This window comes from Protopterus annectens, chromosome 2.part0, assembly GCF_019279795.1.
Source record: "Protopterus annectens isolate FY-2018-M chromosome 2.part0, PAN1.0, whole genome shotgun sequence".
Lineage (NCBI taxonomy): Eukaryota > Metazoa > Chordata > Ceratodontiformes > Protopteridae > Protopterus > Protopterus annectens.
The window spans coordinates 1,839,689,291-1,839,710,209 of record NC_056728.1 but is presented as its reverse complement, the minus strand read 5'-3'; positions in this window follow the sequence as shown (position 1 = coordinate 1,839,710,209).

Genomic DNA, 20,919 nt, shown 5'->3' with positions numbered 1-20,919 from the left:
TTAACATTACTAATATTAAATGCTTTTACACTATTGCGGGCTACCATCTTCTGTCCTTTATTTTCACTAACTATACTATTTACTGCTTCGTTAACATAGGTTCATAGGTTCATAGGTGTGTACTAGGCTAATGGCCCTGGAGCCTTTACAAGCCTAGCCCATAGAAGTGCTGTGGCATTGTGCCGCCCGACATTTAGATTAGCTGATTAACATTCTTCTCTTTATACCAAACATCCCTGTCCTTATACTTTGATAACACTAGTCATCCTAATTTAAGTAATTATCATTGTTACCTTATTATCTGCATTGCTCAACACTATTGGCCTTCAGTTTTTTTAAATTTCCTTTTTGTTATTTCATCCAAATAAACTGTATCATACAGTAATGTATTTTCTGTTTCTTTATTTCTGCATTTAACTATTCATTTAACGCTTGTAAAATACTTTTTTGTTTCCGAAATATTTCTTTAAAATTCATAATTAATTGCATTTACACATAGAGAACTTTGTTCGTTAACACATTCAGGGCTATGGGCTGAATTTATAAAGGTTACAGCAAGGTGTATACAATGTATACACCTCATGGTAACCTTTTCGAATTCAAAGACAGCCCTAATGTGGTGCTTTTGTATGAGGATGGGCAACATCACGTTAAGCTGTCTACATGGCCATACTATATGGTAATGAGGCATTTTGGGGGTGAGGCACATGCTAATCAGCCATGTACTCTCTCTCCTGGAACCATGTCCAGAAAGACATCTACATAGTGAATAATCAGCTGTGTAGATTAGCACTGCCACTCCTACACGTTACTGCAGTGAACACAGCCAAAATCATGTGATTGGTCATTGCAGGCAGTTAAGTACTGGGCTGAAAAATCACAAAGCCACAAAAAACTCAGAACAAAAAAATAAAAGAACAGACATAGGAGCCTCCGAAATCACACTTTAAAGAATATGTTTAGTGCTTTTGTCCAGGTATCTGGACTTCTTCAGAACATACAACAGAACAAATGCACTGGCTTAAAAATATTAAGTAACATCACATGACCAAGCAATTGATTAAACAAAACCATTAACTAATTAGAAATACTTATACTAATTTATAAAACTCTTTATAAAATTCAATCTCCCCTAATAAAGTTCTGACTTCCTATTATAGTTATGCAGAATACATAATAAAATTATGAAAAAAACATTATTCAACCATATATTACAAGTAAGAGGCAGTTTTTAATCACAGGGCACTAGAAATGGATGTCACATCATTAAGCGCTGGTGTTATGGTTGGTTCTGTGTTGCCATTTGAGCTCCATTAATTCCAATACATCATCATCTGGTCCACCCCAACAACCTAGATCGACCTGGTCAACAATATAAAACTATGTTCACTATTAGTGCTAAGGTGCCTATATAATGCATTGTGTTCATCTCTCTTTTCTTCATCTTGATGTCATATAAATGATGATAAATTCTTGCTTTATGTATTCTGGGCAAGAGTGGATGTCATATATTCACACATCCCTAGACCAATAATCAGAGTCTGCAGCATTGTGTGGGAGGAGCTACTGGACCCAAGGGATATTACTCTTATGCCATCATGGCACTTAAAACAGTACAGGGGTAAGGGTGAGGGGAACCACAAGACACCGGAGATACTACTCTTGTGCTATAATGGTATTTAAAGCAGTAGGGGGATCAGGAGGGGGGCCACAAGACAACAGTGATATTACTCTTGTGCTGTAATGCTACTTAAAACAGTAGGGGGATCAGGAGAGGGGGAATCACTAGATACCACGGATACTACTTTTCTGCCACAATAGCACTTAAACCATTATGGGGATCTGGGGTAAGTGGAACTAAACACTATGGATTAATAATAGAAATAAAAAGTAACAAAATCATAGCAGGAAGGGACTAGAGCCATGTACCCTTGAAGCAAGACACGTCTCCATTAGCCCACTGCATGTTAACTCGGCAGGTGTTTTTTTTTTAATATATATATACAAATATTGAGGAGACATTATGCACTGCCTGCAACATGTTAGGCTGTATGATTAGCATGGGGAGGTATGAGAAATATTAGGCATACCTCTCTACCATTTAAATGACTTTCACCCTAGCATGCATTTACTAAATGATATGCAGTGTGAAACTCTAATGTCTGGCATTAAGGACTGATTGAAATCATCCATGTAGGATAAAAAAGACAACAGGGACAAGTATGGGGTATGTGTGTGTGTGTGTGTGTGTGTGTGTGTGTGTGTGTGTGTGTTAGGTTGTATGTGTTTTATTATGTGCTTGTGTGTGTGGCAGAGTGATGGGAGGGATGCCTTTGCTTACACAATGTGGCTGCCACAGTTAACTGTTGCAGGAAGTGCTGATCTGCACTTTGCTGTAGTTAACTGTGATTAAGAGACATGCAAATTAGCAAATAATGATGTCTTCCCCCACATTGAGGCTAATGTGTCTTTGAGCTGCAAAATTCCAAATCTTCAAAAGCAAGCCTTTTTAGTGCAGGCTGTTAATAAATCCCTGTGTCTGTCTAACTCTTCCATTGTAATTTCATTCTACATGCCTCTTTCTCCTTTTTTTACCTTTTCACCTATCTTCTGCCTCTTCTGCCTCAGTCATCTTACCTGTATACATTCCCCTCTCATAATTATTAAAAATCTGCACATTTTTCTTGTTCATCTCAAATTTTCCCTCCTCTATCAACTGATTTATCCATTATAATTTATTCATGAATTATCCTTTTCCTAACAAAGGGCGCACATCTATTTTCCCTATTTCAGGGAATACCTCTGTGTTTGTACCAAAATATGTTGCTATATTTCCCTATTCCTAACATTGAGTACAGTTCACTCAATGACTTACTATACTGTTCTACTATTTTTATATCCCTATTTTCTTTTTAGTTATCATTTGTGCAATTCTAATATAACTAATTGTATAATTTTATATAAAGACTGCCTGCCGCACTGTTCAATACTTGTAAAACTCTCATTGTTACATTATCACCTCAAAATTGATTTAATTCTTCTTTCATCTCACTTGTTCTGGAATATTACCGATTAATAATTCAAGCATTTTCCCTTGCAGAGTTAGTAAGAGAGACGGCTAGAAAGGTGTTTGGTATGACATCGGGAGAGAGGAAAGACGACAAGGAGACATGGTGGTGGAATGAGGAAGTACAGGAGAGTATGCAGAGAAAGAGGTTGACAAAGAAGAAGTGGGATTGTCAGAGAGATGAAGAAAGTAAGAAGAAACAAACTGGATACGCTCCAAAACCAACAGGTAATTCTGTAATGCAAAAGCCCACAATCCGTAAAATCAGAACTTAGTGAATTTATTTTAAGCACAAATACAGGTTTTTAGTCGGAAACACTCCAACTTCATCAGAAATGGATAAACAGCATCTCCCTCAAACCGTTACCTTAAATACAAAAATTTAAAAAGGTCACATGCTCATTAATTTATGTCGGACTCATTACCGGCACACCCACAAATGCTAGATTGTGTAATGTTCAAAAACTAAAATAACATTCATAAAGGAATAAAATACAATCTAACAACTGAACTGTTAAAACAGTATCAAAAATGTTATAATGAAATGTTGTAACAAAGACACACATTGTATCAGTGAAAATATACAAGCAGTATTACGCACCGCAGAATTTTGCTCCTATGAATACGGTGCTGTTGCTAAATAGTACCTAGTAGATCTAAAAGTAACTATAGCTGACATCCCGTGTAGCACCTATTTAGAAAAATTAATCACAAGGAAATCGCAAAGAAAGCTCTTGTTAACCCATTATAAATATGCCTTAAGTAAACAACAAACAATGGTGGTGATAAGACTGTACGGTCGTACTGAGTAATAGAATAACCGCTTGCCAATGAAGGACGAATCGTCATTAATGGAAAAAACTCTAGTGTTCTACGCTGGTAAAAACATATTGCATGCATTTCAAAATCATAACATACACCTAATCAGACCTTAAAACAAGTAACCAAAGAAGCTAGCATGTGCACTAACTGGCAGCATAAGATGTAAAATTTCAAATGCATGAACTCCACTGAACAAGGGTTGTTTCTAACCCTAAATATTACTAAACCCCATAAAACATAGGCTGTGATGAACAACCTTGACTAACAAGGCTTCTACATGAAAAACTATCCATATTAAGGGACCGGTGAAATATGGTGTCATGTATTGACGTATAGAACAATCTCACCTTTAAATATGATAGTGAAAACATATCACTTACATAATGAATGCCATAATAATGACAACTAATCAGACCTTAGACACAAGTAACCAAAAAGGCTAAACTAACACTACAGTTGCTGACTGAAATGTAAACTTCTAAATACATAAACTCAGAAGAACAGAGGGTTACAACTGACCCTATATGTATGTTGCTAGAACCAAGTAAAACATAAAACTATACTAGCAAACCCTGACAAACAGGGCTTCTACCTAGAGTTCGATATCACTTAATTTGACAAATTAAGTTAGGATCATGTATTAACATATTCAACCGACTAGTGAAATATTAGCCAGGAACACTGTATTAGCTGAAAAAAGAAACATATGAATACCAGCAATTCTTTGTCTGTTTAGCCTCTTGAATTTTAATAGGCAAGTTATAGACAACATGCCATTTATACCAGGGGTGTGACAGGCATCTAACCTTAGTTGCCATGACAGCTCTCTATTCTCCAAGTAAAGAGAGGTGGGCCCTCCCCTGAAATCAGACTTCACCTGATCAATAATGCAAAACAAAAAGTTGTGGTTGGGGTTCTCTACTATACGTTTGGCCAAGGCATTGTCCATCTTGCCTTTCCTGATAGCATATAGATGTTCATATACGCGTTCTTGCAATTTTCTGTCGGCCTTCCCGACGTAGAAAGCTGGACAACATGAACACTGGGCCAAATACACCACTTATGTACTAGAACAATTTAATCTACCCATTATACGGTATACAGAATCCCTAATTTGATATCTATACCCTGTCTTTATATGGCTACAGTAGCGATACATATTGCACTTGAACATTCCATCCCTGGTGCTAAATGACTTAGGTTTTTTTTCTCTAAAATAATTTTGAGGTTAAAACCTCTCTTATACACTATTCTTGGTGATTCAACCAATGTTCTGCAAATAGAATCGTCCTGGGTTATCAGATTCCAGTTTTTTCAATATAATAGAAAATATCTCTTTAGCATCCATGCTATATGCTAGAATGAAGCTTTTGGACATTGAAGTAACCTCATAAATCTTGACTTCAAGGTTACCTTGTTCTATAGTGTCTTGGTTTAGAATTGGTACATATACACCAGAGGCCCTCTTATCATGAACCTCCCATAAGAGATCATTGATAAGGTCTGCCGGATAGCCCCTACTGGAGAAGAGACCTGCCATAAAAGTACATTCTTCTACAAAGTCGCAGTCCCTAGATACCATTCGGGCAGCTCTGACTAGTTGGCCTTTAATAATTGATCTCTTTTGAGAAAATGGATGACAGCTGTTAAAATGGACATAGCTATTAGAGAAGGATTCCTTCCTGTAGATCTTGGCTACAAAGCATCCTTTCTCTTTATCCTTCATAAGATCCACATCCAAGTAAGCTACCCGATCTAGAGCGAAATTATAGGTAAACTGTAGAAAATTTGTGGAAGCATTAAACAAATCTAACAATGAAGTAGCTGTCTCTTCATTGCCTTTCAATATGATAAAAATGTCATCTAGGAACCATGTATATAACAAAACCTTGTCTACAAATAGGGGATTAGCTAAGATATACTCCCTCTTCCAGTATGCCATAACCAGATTAGCCACACTGGCTCCACATGGAGAGCCCATTGGTACACCTATCAACTGTAGATAAAATCTATTATTAAAGGACACAAAATTGTTAGACAGGATGATGTCTAACAATTCGCTCACCAGTTGGATGTCTTTAGCCGGGATTTTTTTTAAGGTCAACATGACTGGAATCCAGTCTAAAGCTACTGAGTGAGGAATTGAAGTATATAGATCCTTCACATTGACTCTTAAGAAGTGACTGTCCTCACTATAAGTAGTTTGATTAATCCTAAATAAAAAAGACCAAGAATCCTTGGAAATTTGGGCTTCACTGGTCACATATTTCTTCAGTATAGTATCTACTACTTTGGCGCTGGCATAAGTAATGCTGCCCCTAGCACTTACCAAAGAGTGCATAGCTGGGTCCAGTGAATTTTTGTGAATCTTAGGTGATCCAAAAATAATTGGGATTCTGTAGGTTGGTGGAGATATAAAATTCATTAAGTCTAAATCTATAGATCCATTGACAAACATGTCACTGAAGCAGGAAGACACTCTTGAATTACCTATATTTAATTTGTTCCTTGATACCTCTTTATAAGTCTCAAAGGAAAGAATGTCTTCCATCCTGATGACATACTCAAGCTCATTCATAACTACCAGACCTCCACCCTTGTCTGGTTGCATTACCCTCACTGTAGAGTTAGCTAATGAATCTAATAAAAACCTCTCTTCTTTGCTAATATTGTACTTTCTTGATCGTTTAGATTGGGGTTGGCTAAGAACATGCCGTATATCCAACTCACATATCTGTTCGAATAAATTTAGAGATGGATGCAATGGTGGATTATATGTACTCACCAAAAGGAATTCACCTTTATCACTGGTGAAATTTCCCACTAATAACTGGAGGTTTAACTTTCTAACAAACAGTTTCAAATCTATAATAGATGATGCCACATCGGCCCTCTTAGAGGGGACATAGGAAAAACCTTTGGCTAACAAGTCCACCAGTTCCTTCTCAAAAACAAAGTCAGAGAATTTATATATTTTAAAGTCCTTTCTTGTGTTGAATAAGATGTTACTTGTCCTTGGCAAGGGTTGGTCAATACCCGACATTAGCTGACTCAATTTCTCCTGTTCCTGGACCTGCTGTTGGATTTCCGACCTTGGTCTATCAGAGGGGACGAGGCTGGGTCCCAAAAATTTGGGCCCTCCACTTCCTCGTCAGGGTTATTAGATTTGTGGTGCGCTGCCAGCCGTTCACTGCGTCTAACTGGGTCTAAAGTATCCATAGATTCTATAGGGGTATTTTCCTTGTACTTGGGCCTCGCACCCCTGTCCGCATCAGTAGAATTGGATTCCTCTGACTGCCATGATCTAAAAGACAAAAAATTGCCTTGGGAAACAGGAGGTTTCGGGTAGCCAGTACCATCTTTGTAGATTTTAATGTCCCTTTTTAATTTTAATTGATGTAAGTTTTGAAATATGCTGATCAATACTGTTATAGGTACGGTCATAGTCAAACCTATACCTACAAAAATTGAGATAATTTTTAATTTCCCCATCCAACTTATTAATATCCAAAATTAAATTGTCAGCTGCCAACTAACTCGAGGTGGAAGGATGACCCCTCCTCCAAGCCCGTAGGATATTGCCAGGATCTGAGTCCTTTGGGTACTACACTGGCCCGCTTACACTCACCAAAGTAAGCCACTTCAAGTTGGATTTTCCTTAACTTGATAAGGTTCTGGTTGAATGTATTCAGTTTGGAGGGAAGGTCCAACATCCCACCCGTGCCTTGATCAGACACTGAACACCCCCCATTGTCTTGAAAGGTAAAAGAACGACTGAGACATTGATTTAAGTTAGGCGTACCTTGAGGGTTCAGTGTTGGTATGCTGCCACTGTTAGAATGTGCAGCAACTATGCCCTGGCCCTGTACTCCTGTTGATGAAATTGTTTCCGAGAACTTGACTCCTGTAGGTACAGATATATTCCTTATGGTCTGTATCTCATCCCCAGAAGGGAAATGAACAGATATGACCTTCGAGACACTGGAAGGGCCACCTCCAACATGCTCTTCTATACTGACACCGTTTGTATGAGCTGGTGACTTGTGCCCCTGCACCTGCTGAGATCCCAAAACATCATCAAGGTGATTGGATAAAGTGTTCACTTTTTGAGTCAATAATTCAATCAACTGAGTGAGATTAGCAGTCTCTCCTACAGTAGGGATACCCGACGGTGAAACCGGAGCATCCTCCATCACAAACACACTCGAACCAAACTCAGTGAAGAAAAAAACTAAGAAGAAACAAACTGGATACGATCCAAAACCAACGGGTAATTCTGTAATGCAAAAGCCCACAATCCGTAAAATCAGAACTTAGTGAATTTATTTTAAGCACAAATACAGGCTTTTCATCAGAAACACTCCAACTTCATCAGAAACGGATAAACAGTATCTCCCTCAAACCGTTACCTTAAATACAAAAATTTAAAAAGGTCACATGCTCATTAATTTATGTCGGACTCATTACCGGCACACCCACAAATGCTAGATTGTGTAATGTTCAAAAACTAAAATAACATTCATAAAGGAATAAAATACAATCTAACAATTGAACTGTTAAAATAGTATCAAAAATGTTATAATGAAATGCAGTAACAAAAACACACATTGTATCAGTGAAAATATACAAGCAGTATTACGCACCGCAGCATTTTGCTCCTATGAATACGGTGCTGTTGCTAAATAGTACCTAGTAGATCTAAAAGTAGCTATAGCTGACATCCCGTGTAGCACCTATTTAGAAAAATTAATCACAAGGAAATTGCAAAGAAAGCTCTTGTTAACCCATTATAAATACGCCTTAAGTAAACAACAAACAATGGTGGTGATAAGACTTCACTTGCCAATGAAGGACGAATCGTCATTAATGGAAAAAACTCTAGTGTTCTACTCTGGGAAAAACATATTGCATACATTTAAAAATCATAACAAACACCTAATTGGACCTTAAAACAAGTAACCAAAGAAGCTAGCATGTGCACTAACTGGCAGCATAAGATGTAAAATTGCAAATGAATGAACTCCACTGAACAAGGGTTGTTTCTAACCTTAAATATTACTAAACCCCATAAAATATACAACCTTGACTAACAAGGCTTCTACATGAAAAACTATCCATATTAAGGGACCGGTGAAATATGGTGTCATGTATTGACGTATAGAACAATCTCACCTTTAAATAATGTGCTAGTGAAAACATATCACTTACATAATGAATGCCATAACAATGACAACTAATCAGACCTTAGACACAAGTAACCAAAAAGGCTAAACTAACACTACAGTTGCTGACTGAAATGTAAACTTCTAAATACATAAACTCAGAAGAACAGAGGGTTACAACTGACCCTACATGTTGCTAGAACCAAGTAAAACATAAAACTATACTAGCAAGCCCTGACAAACAGGGCTTCTACCTAGAGTTCGATATCACTTAATTTGACAAATTAAGTTAGGATCATGTATTAACATATTCAACCAGCTAGTGAAATATTAGCCAGGAACACTGTATTAGCTGAAAAAAGAAACATGAATACCAGCAATTCTTTATCTGTTTAGCCTCTTGAGTTTTAATAGGCAAGTTATAGACAACATGCCATTTATACCAGGGGTGTGACAGGCATCTAACCTTAGTTGCCATGACAGCTCTCTACTCTCCAAGTAAAGAGAGGTGGGCCCTCCCCTAACATCAGACTTCACCTGATCAATAATGCACAACAAAAAGTTGTGGTTGGGGTTCTCTACTATATAAAAACAGGTAGAGGGAAGCAAGGCAGCAAACACCAACAGATGAAAGTTAATCTTCTTTAATACAGATAAAATGTGAAGCGCTTTTCGTTTGAGACTGTGCTCAAACTTCTTCAGACAAACTGATTACACAAATCACAAGTATATATACCAATTAGGTATATACTTTTTTTTAATTGCTTAATTGAGGTAGTGCTTGTGTGAGCAGCTCACCTAATTGGTATATATACTTGTGATATATATATATATATATATATATATATATATATATATATATATATATACTTGTGATATATACTTATATAGACTTGTGATTTGTGTAATCAGTTTGTCTGAAGAAGTTTGAGCACAGTCTCAAATGAAAAGCGCTTCACATTTTATCTGTATTAAAGAAGATTAACTTTCATCTGTTGGTGTTTGCTGCCTTACTTCCCTCTACCTGTTTTCGTGGATTTTTAGTTTGTTTTTGCTTGTGCTATACCAGTTCTCTACTATATGTTTGGCCAAGGCGTTGTCCATCTTGCCTTTCCTGATAGCATATAGATATTCATATATGCGTTCTTGCAATTTTCTGTCGGTCTTCCCGACGTAGAAAGCTGGACAACATGAACACTGGGCCAAATACACCACTTGTGTACTAGAACAATTGAATCTACCCATTATACGGTATACAGAATCCCTAATTTCATATCTACACCCTGTCTTTATATGGCTACAGTAGCGGCACATATTGCACTTGAACATTCCATCCCTGGTGCTAAATGATTTAGGTTTTTTTCTCTAAAATACTTTTGAGGTTAAAACCTCTCTTATACACTATTCTTGGTGATTCAACCAATGTTCATCAATATAATAGAAAATATCTCTTTAGCATCCATGCTATATGCTAGAATGAGAATTTTGGACATTGTAGTAACCTCATCCAGCTTGACTTCAAGGTTACCTTGTTCTATAGTGTTTTGGTTTAGAATTGGTACATATACACCAGAGGCCCTCTTATTATAAACCTCCCATAAGAGATCATTGATCAATTGAGATCAAGAGTGTGTTGAGGAGATGGAAAGAGTACTTTGAGGGGTTGATGAATGAAGAGAATGAGAGGGAGAGAAGGTTGGATGATGTGGGGATAGTGAATCATGATGTACAATGGATTAGCAAGGGGGAAGTAAGGACAGCTATGAAGAGGATGAAGAATGGAAAGGCTATTGGCCCAGATGACATACCTGTGGAAGCATGGAGGTGTTTAGGTGGAATGGCAGTGGAGTTTTTAATCAGATTGTTTAATGAAATCTTGGAAAGTGAGAGGATGCCTGAGGAATGGAGAAAAAGTGTTTTGGTACCTATGTTTAAGAATAAGGGTGATGTGCAGAGCTGTAGTACCTACAGAGGGATTAAACTGATCAGTCACAGCATGAAGTTATGGAAAAGAGGAGTGGAAGCTAGGTTAAGATGGGACATGATGATTAGTGATCAGCAATATGGTTTCATGCCAGGAAAGAGCACTACAGATGCGATGTTTGCTCTGATAGTGTTGATGGAGAAGTATAGAAAAGGTCAGAAGGAGTGGCATTGTGTTTTTGTCGACTTAGAGAAAGCATATGACAGGGTGCCTAGAGAGGAGTTGTGGTATTGTATGAGAAAGTCAGGAGTGTCAGAGAAGTATGTAAGAGTGGTACAGGATATGTACGAGGGTAGTGTGACAGCGGTGAGGTCTGCGGTGGGAGTGACGGATGCGTTTAAGGTGGAGGTGGGGTTACATCAAGTATCAGCTCTGAGCCCTTTCTTATTTGCAATGGTGATGGACAGGTTGACAGACGAGATCAGACAGGAGTCACCGTGGACTATGATGTTTGCAGATGACATTGTGATCTGTAATGAGAGTAGGGAACAGGTGAAGGAGACCCTGGAGAGATGGAGATATGCTCTAGAGAGAAGAGGAATGAAGGTCAGCAGGACTAAGACAGAATATATGTGTGTGAATGAGAGGGAGGATAGAGGAATGGTGAGGATGCAAGGAGTAGAGGTGGCAAAGGTGGATGAGTTTAAATACTTGGGGTCAATAGTTCAGAGTAAAGGTGAGTGTGGAAGAGAGGCAAAGAAGAGAGTACAGGCAGGATGGAGTGGGTGGAGAAGAGTGTCAGGAGTGATTTGTGACAGACAAGTACCAGTAAGAGTGAAAGGGAAGGTCTACAAGAGGTTAGTGAGACCAGCTATGTTATATGGGTTGGAGACAGTGGCATTGACAAAAAGGCAGGAGTTTGAGCTGGATGTGGCAGAGTTAAAGATGTTAATATTTGCATTGGGTGTGATGAGGGTGGACAGGATTAGGAATAAGTATATTAGAGGGTCAGCCCAGGTTGGAAGGTTTGGAGACAAACAACTACAACAAGGGGGACCATGGGAATTAAGATTAGAGGAATGTGAACTTATGTGGCAAATTCGGACATCAGCACATACACCCCCTGGGCTGAATGAATATGCTTCTATAAAATGTATATTGAGGTTAAAAGCACTTTCTAGATAAAATGTTAACTTAAAGAATATGTTTTTAATCTAATACTTTCGCTATTAAGTTTATTAGATTAGCATAGGGTATATTATACACAAACTGATGTTTATCGTATCTAACATTTTTTACATATATTTTTTAGATATTTAATTATTTATGCAAGTCATGGATTTATATGGTATTTAAATAATGAAAGATAGTTAGGGTCCTTTAGAGGTGCCTATCATTTTGTCTGATTTTTCTGAATTTTCGATATTTAGATTGAATATAAATACAAACAAAAAGTTTTTGTAATAGTAAGTATTTTATAATTATATAATATTTATTAGGGGGTTTTAATAACATGTAAAAACAAGTTTTTTATACTGTTGCCATAGCTTCCAGCGCATTGCAATAAATTGTAAGTCAGGAAGCAAGGGCACTTTAAATATGAAGTAGTTTTAACTAATGGTTCAATCAAGGATTTAACTGTTTAATTGTTTGAATTATGTTGAATGTGAGTATAAAATGGAGGTTTTTATGGCTGTTGAGTTGTTTGATGAAGTTGTGGCATTTGCCTCAATGAAAGTGCTTACAATAAATTGGTCTTTGTGAAGTTTAAAGCAGCTAACTTGTTTTTTTGTTGTTTTTTACCAGGTTTGGAGACAAAGCCAGAGAGGCAAGATTGCGTTGGTTCGGACATGTGCTGAGGAGGGATGCTGATTATATTGGGAAAAAGATGCTAAGGATGAAGCTACCAGGTAACAGGAAAAGAGGAAGGCCTAAGATAAGGTTTATGGATGTAGTAAGAGAGGACATGCAGGTGGTTGGTGTGACAGAGCAAGATGCAGAGGACAGGAAGAAATGGAAACAGATGATCCGCTGTGGCGACCCCTAACGGGAACAGCCGAAAGAGGATGATGATGATGATGATGATGATGATGATGAATTCAAGCATTTTCCCTTCCCTTATCATATCACTATTCTTCCCAAAACACTCCATATGGTCCTTTAATCTGAGAATCCAGAAATCAATTGATATCCATTTCCTTTGACATTTCTCGATAAAGAAAATAATTTATACCTGTCTTAACACCTTTTCTTTCATAGGAAAACTTTCCTTCATCTCCTACCTGCAAGCCACTACACCCCACCAGTTCATAATACTTCTTAAAATCTTGACTTCTGTTTCTTTTCAAATTACAGTTAAAATCACCTATTACCACTATATCCATATTAGCTAACACATATCATTTTTCTCTTTTTTTCCAGATAACTCACTCTTTTTAATTGCATTTGAACATACATACATCACTGTCAATCCTACTGGCTATTTTCCATTTTTTTAAATCTGCTACTATGCAAGTGACCTGGTTTTTACAGTCAATACATCCATGACATTTACCTCTTTATTTTTAATTCAAATTCCAAATTGGTCTCTTTGTTTTAATGCCAACAAATTAACATTTATCAAAGATAAAATGTTATTGTCTGTTTTTATAAACCAGTTTAATATAATTAATCATCTTAACTTATTATTTGGCCTACTACATTCAGTGTTAAAACCTTAAAGCTTCCCTTTCTTTTTGTGCTGTCTTCATTATATCATTTGATTTTCTATCTCTTCCTACTCTGTTTCCAGTAGTACCTTCATCAGCATCCTGTGTTACTAATTCTGATTTTCTTTTTACTTCTTCAGTTTCCAGACACTCAAACTCATAACATAATGGTTCGTTTGTACTTTCTTGAACATTTTCATGCACAATTACAATATAATCTAAAATGTTGTGTTAATCCAAAAAGTATGAAGTTCCCGGCAAAATAAACACCTCTTAGCCACAGATAAAGTAAAAACCACAGTTTGCATATTAATAGGCTAGAAGGTGACCACAGTAATATGTTCTCCTTATAACAGCAAAAACGTGCAATATAATCCACTCAAAGCGATAGAAAAAAGTCTCCGTTTAGATTAAAACTGGTTTATTAAATGTACTCTGGTTAGTGCTTTCACAAATGCTTCTTCAGACCGTTAATTAGCGCTTTCACAAATGCTTCTTCATATTTACTATCGGAGCAGATAGCATTAATGTCAATACATACTCTATTAGTTAGCACAACAGGCGCCATATGGTGAAGATGGAAGCTATAGATATCTAGCGGGTATGAAATGAAGCACGTCACTATAGTTTTAGCTATAATGTATAATAATACAGGCACGTCTTTTGCTATAAATGTTTATGATGCTCATTTTTTGAGCTTTTATTATGCTTAATATACACATACTCTAGTAAAGATTCACTATGATTTATATTTATTAACAAGTACGCCTTAAGTGATATTATGATAGTGTAATCCATATATTTTGACTATAGAATACACATTGCACGCATGATATCATAGATAGTTTATGATGTATAGTACATCATATTTAAGGATTGGAACATAGTTCTATAAACTACATATGATTGAATGCTATAGAGTGGTTGATTAATGTTCGCATGATACCATGCAGTTCAATGGACATTATTTATGGTTTGGATCTGGTTGTGGCCGGCGTGGTTACTTGTCAACCGCACGGGTTTTGATCATGGGCAGTATGCGGTCTATGGTCAGCATTTTATTTCATTATTTTATTATGTTCAAGAAGAATCTTATATCATATTTTTATATATATTTTTATGCCTGCAATCGCAAGTGCCTATCAATAAGTTTAGATGGAGCTAGTTTATAAAAATTTTTAAGCAACTTTTAAAATTGTTGCCAAATTGCAATTAGGTATATCTGTACACAATTTAAGTTTTGACATAAAGTCGTACATCGTCAGAACAAAGCATTTATATAGTTAGAATAGTTTGGTGTGTTGTTATTTGAAACATTGTTTAGAATTGACATGGATCAATATAAATGCTAGGAATATATAAAGCAGTTAATAGCAATGATATACCTTTAAATCATGATTGATATGTATAATCTATTTTATCATGTGAGAGTTTGTTATAAAAGTTTAATTGAAAGGTTTTTTGAAAATTAACAGTCTGAAGAAGCATTTGTGAAAGCTCTAACCTGAGTACGTTTAATAAACCAGTTTTACTCTAAATGGAGACTTTTTTCTATCGCTTTGAGTGGATTATATTGCACATTTTTGCTGTTATAAGGAGAACATATTACTGTAAAATGTTGTGTTATTTTACATCATTGGTATCATTTTGCTCTATATCACTGTCATTATTACATACCTTGAGACTTTCTCCAATTTTATCACCCATAATTCCATATTTTTCCATTTCTACATCCCTCTCTTTCTTCTTCTTCTTTATCCCTGCCCATTTCAAGTGTTGTTGTTGTGTCTTTCGGCTTTTCCCGGTTAGAGGTCGCCACAGCAGAACTCTGGTCTGCTAATGATTGGCAGTAGATTTTTATGTGCTGAGTTTCCGGCCCCAACGCACAACCTTCAACGAAGATATGCCCATTCATGCATGTCTCCACACAGAAGACGCTCTAGCTGAAAATCGAACAGGACAACGTCTTACTGTGAGGTTACAACGCTACTGCAGCACCACCACTGTCCATTTCAAGTGCAACTTAGATATATGGATGGGAAACAGGAAATGGACTACAAACAGACAGAGGCAGCTCCTAAATGCTTTATCCCATGCATGGATCCCCTCAAATTATCTATTGTATGATCACAGTTATTTTCATTTGGGGTGATATATAATTATTGACCATGGGATTGGTTAGACCAATCTAAACCAAATGAGGAAAGTTATTTCAAGCACAAAAAAGAAACTGGATAGGCTTAAAATGGCCCAGAAGAGCCGCTAGCCCAGTGTTTGCCAATGAACCTATGACCTAGAACCTATAGAGTACAGTAAAACTAAACAAATTTTCTCTGCTTCTGCTTTATATTTAGCTGTGCCTTAACTGATAATTTCCCATGGCCTAACATTCACACAACATTACATAACAAACCTTTCCTTCGTCTTCTTTTTTTTAACACCTTTATTAAATTATCACTTCATGTATAGGCAAACATAAATGAACAGAAAAGAAAAGAAGAAAATTAACATTTTTCCATTTTCTTACATTATACATCACAATTATTTTCTTTCCTTGTAACTATCATCAGTCCAGCACTGCATAAATTGCCGAATTCCTGCCTCCCCTTAAACCTCACTCCTCCTCCTGAACATTATTCTGCATGTATTGGTCCCACAATTTCCCTTTATTTCTATGTAATTTGCTCCTTCCCTTTTCTAAAGATCCCTCTTCCAGTTCTTTTATCTCTTTATATAATATCCAATACTTTAGCTATAGTTGCTTTAGACTATGATTTCCATTTTCTAGTAATTGCCTTTTTTTTGGCAGCCAGCAGAAATAAATTTAATAAGGCTTTATTATGTCTGGGCAATTCAGATACCGTGTCCCAGCTAAAAAAAAATCATGTGCTTAGTTACAGCCATTTGCTCACCCAATATTTCTGACAGAGTACTCTGTGGGGAATTTTTAAAATCTGCCAGCTTATTACACTCCCAAAGCATATGTTCCCAGTTACCTCTTTCTTCCCCATCACGCCTCCAACATTTGCTCTCTACCTAAGGAAAAATTCTTTGAAGTCTACGTACAGTGTAAAATACTTATACAAACAGATTCAAGCAAAGATTCCAAAACTTCTGGACTTTGTTTCATACTTGGGATCCATACATATGTCCTCCTATTGTTCTCTTATAAACTGCTTTTGTTGTCACTTTTCCCAATCTTTTCTGACCTCCTCTTATTTATTCTTGTAGGTATCATGCAATATTTATATGTCCTACTAATTATCCCTTTTTAACAGCGGCTCCTGTTCTAGATTCAGGTAAAATCTCCACATAGCAGGTCTTTCACTTAAGATGCCCATATACATCCCTTTCTCTTTTTCTGTTCTCTGATACCAATTCTTGATAGGGAAGGCAGTCTGTAGCCTGTAGTCCAAACGTCTTCTTTGGTCTCTTCCTACTCTATCACCTTTCCCACCTTAGTTATTTATTCCCAATACCTTGTTTTTTTTTGTCAGTTTTCTGCAGTAAATCCCAGCTACTCTTGCCTATTTTTCTGTACCACTACTTGCAGTCAACACTACTGGCAAATTCTCCATTCTCATGTTGGCATAGCTCTGACAATACTTTCTGCTACTTTGTGAATATAATATTCTGTATAGCTGTTGCTATTCTCTTTAAGGATCTGTATCCGATATCTCACTCTCAGTTTCTTGTACTTCCCCCTACTTCATCATCATCCCTTTCCAGTTTGAATTATAACCTTCTGTTTGTGTACATAAACCTAAACTGTGTAGCTCTGAAAACAGGCTTTTCCTTTTTTATCCATTGTATCTGATCTGATATTGTATCTAAGGATCCCCCTCTAGTAGTCTACCTGCAATCTTTCATATCTAGATATTTCATGATATAATAGGACTGATTTCACATACTATTTCTTTGAATCTATGATTTTCTTTTCATACCTACTTACAGAATCTCAGTGTTTTACAATTAAAAAAAAATCACCTTCTACTTTTACTTTTCTCTTGTTTATAAAAAGTTCAATAACACACCTTCCAGGGCAAATGTACTACTGCTTAAGTAGTAGAAACAAGTAATAAACAAAATCAGCAGCAAAGCAGTACTCCAACCATGCAGTCCATGAAATAAGTCCACCATAAAATAAAGTAAAATAAAATAGAATATTTTATTTTAAAACTGGTAAGCGCTTTCACTTAGGAGCTTCTTCAGACCATCAAAAACGTATAGTGGACTTATTTCATGGGCTGCATGGTTGGAGTACTGCTTTGCAGCTGATTTCGTTTATTTCTCTTGTTTATGTCTAATTTTTAACTTTTATTTTCCTCTTACTTATCTCTAAATCATTTCAAACTTCCATGGATTGATAGTAATGATTAAAATGCTTCATCCCGTACTTTCTTTTTCTATCATAAGCTTAGTCCTATGAAACATCTGAAGGAAAGTTCAGGCAAACAATCTCTAGTCTTCCATGTTCTTCTGCTTTATATAATATATCTGTCTTTGTAAAGTTCATTTTAATGTCCCAAACCATATATCAAAAGTAAAAAAAAAAAAATCACAATTCTCTGGTAAATTGTTTATCTAGCCTAACAAAGAACTCTTATTAAGATAGGATAAATATTTGTTTCCTAAAAGAGAGCCTATACACTTTTGTACGCTAATTACCTCTATCACTTCTGACATTAAAGCTGAGTTGGCCTAGTGATGTATTGCACTGAGCTGTCGTTTAGAGGGTCCTGGGTTCAATACTTGGCATGAGGTAATTTTGGATAGTGCAGTGGTGCAGCGGTAGCATTGTCGCCTCACAGCAAGATGTTCTCTGGTTCGATTCTCAGCTGGAGTGCCTTCTCTGCAGAGTGTGCATGTCATCCCTGCACTAGTGTGGGTTTTTTCCGGGTACTCTGGTTTCCTCCCATGTTACAAAGACATACATCTGGAGTGTTTCTCCCCGGGCATCCACTGAAAATTGGCTTCATTCCAAGTTGGACTTTCCTGGTAAACAGATGTTAGATAAATAATCTTCTTCTCTTTTTGGCTTTTCCCGTTAGGCATCACCACAGGGGAACAATGGTCCGCAGAACAATTGGCAGTGGAGTTTTACGGTGTTGCATGGCCTGACCAGCACCCTACCTTCCATAGAAGGCACACACATGCTCACACTTACACCTAAGGCCAATTTAGAGTGTCCAATCCACTGCATCATGTCTTTGGGATGTGGGAGGAAACTGGAGCACCTGGAGGAACCCACGCGACCACAGGGAAGACATGCAGACTCCACACAGAAGGCACCCCAGCTGAAAATCTCTTCCATTTTTCCCAGACTACCTTCTCCCTCCCAAAACAACCCTCAACATCTCTATCGTTTTTTTTCAACATTAATGCCTGACATACATTCTTCCCCTGCTGCACATTACCTTTTCCCCCTCTATTTAAATGTAAATCCAATTTTTCAAATAAAATTCCACCATTTGCGTCACTTTCTCAACTGCTTTTTACCATTGACTGCTATCACTTAGCCGTCCATATAGTTAATTGCTGCTGGAACTCTTAACTCATTCAGGGAAATTCAATAAAGCTTACACAAAATATTTTCATGGTTGTGCATTGTGGTGTGATGCACACACGGGCGCAAACAGTTTTAGATTCAGTAAACTCCATGTAGCGGCATGCACTCATGTGCATGCACATGCACCTAACAAACATTTTATGCAATACAAATTTTTCCTTAATTAGCTCAGTTTTATGCAGATTAACCAGGTGGAGTGATCTAACAACCCATAATACATCTGTGTAGACTCTGTGTCCATGTTAGTAGTGTACACGGAAATTTTCCGCATACAGGTGCCTGCACTGAAAGAAGTGTAAACAAACGGCAGAAAAAAACGGCCATGGCTGATACAAAATATATCATAGAGCTGAGTACAAAACCTGAAATCAGGCAAAGTGCTATCCACAATGTAGATGCTGTAGTCCGTTAAAAAACAAATTTTAATTCCACCAAAGTTAAAAGTCAACACAATAAAATGGTCCCTTCCTTGTAAAACAATAAACTCTTTCAAATAATCTTGTAAGCTAGTATTGGTTTGATGTCAAGCTAATTTTTATATAAACATAATTGGAGTCCCACGTTTTTTAACGATCTGAAGAAGAAGTGGCCGTGTTTCTGCCATTTGTTTACATTTCCTCTTTTGGCAGTTTAACTCTAGCAGTGGAAAGGTATTCATCATTTTTTACACTGTAAGAAGGGTTCATAGGTTCATAGGTGTGTACTTTGCAAGCCTAGCCCAGAGGATTACCCTGGCATCGTGCCACCCAACCTTAGTTCCCAGTGCCTTTATCGAGTAAAGCCACTAGAGAGATCCCTGGGGTGAATTTTCTATTTCCCGTCCACTCATCAAGATTTCTCTTGAAGAGGGCCAGTGAGGTGCTCTGCTTGACATGTATGGAAAGTCTATTCCATAGCATGGATAGTCTCTGGGTTATGAAACCGTCACTCCAGCATGTTCTGTTGATTGTGGTAATGAGGTTGAGGTCTCTGGAGCGTATGGTGCAGAGGGATTAGCATTTCTAACAGAGCTGGGTCAGACATGGCTTTGTAAGTCAAGCAGAGATCGCCTCTAAGTAGGCAATATGAGACAGAGAATAGTTGGAGTTTTTTGAGTCTGTCCATACAGGGCAAATGTTTAAGGCCTAGGATCCTCTTTGTGAGGTACGTTTGCAGCCTTTCCAGTTGTTGCAGGTGTTTAGTGAGGTACATGCCAAAGGGGATGTAAAAGTCCACAAATATGGACATAATTCCCAAGAAAAGGTAAATGCCCATACATAAATGTCCAAATCATACACTGTGAATGTCTGAATACAGCAGAAATTATGTCAAAGTAATGTTTTTTTTTTATTATAAATTCTGCATGTTTGCGCTATGCACCACATTGCAAAACATGCTTAATATAAAAATAATAAAAAAATGTAAAAAGAACAGTATATAATGTACTGTATACATAAGTACTGTAAGATCTTGTGTCGGGTCTCCACAATTATGCTTTCATGCTCTTAACCAGCTTACATGGCAATGAACCATGTAGTTTCTAGGCTGTCAGCACAAATTATATGCAAATAAGGGCTAAATGCCACGTATGTGTTGAATCGTTGAAAGGAGCAACCATGTATGGATATCCACTTCGTGTAGGCTCCTACACGATGTTTATATTCCCACTGCATGTGGATGACATTGGG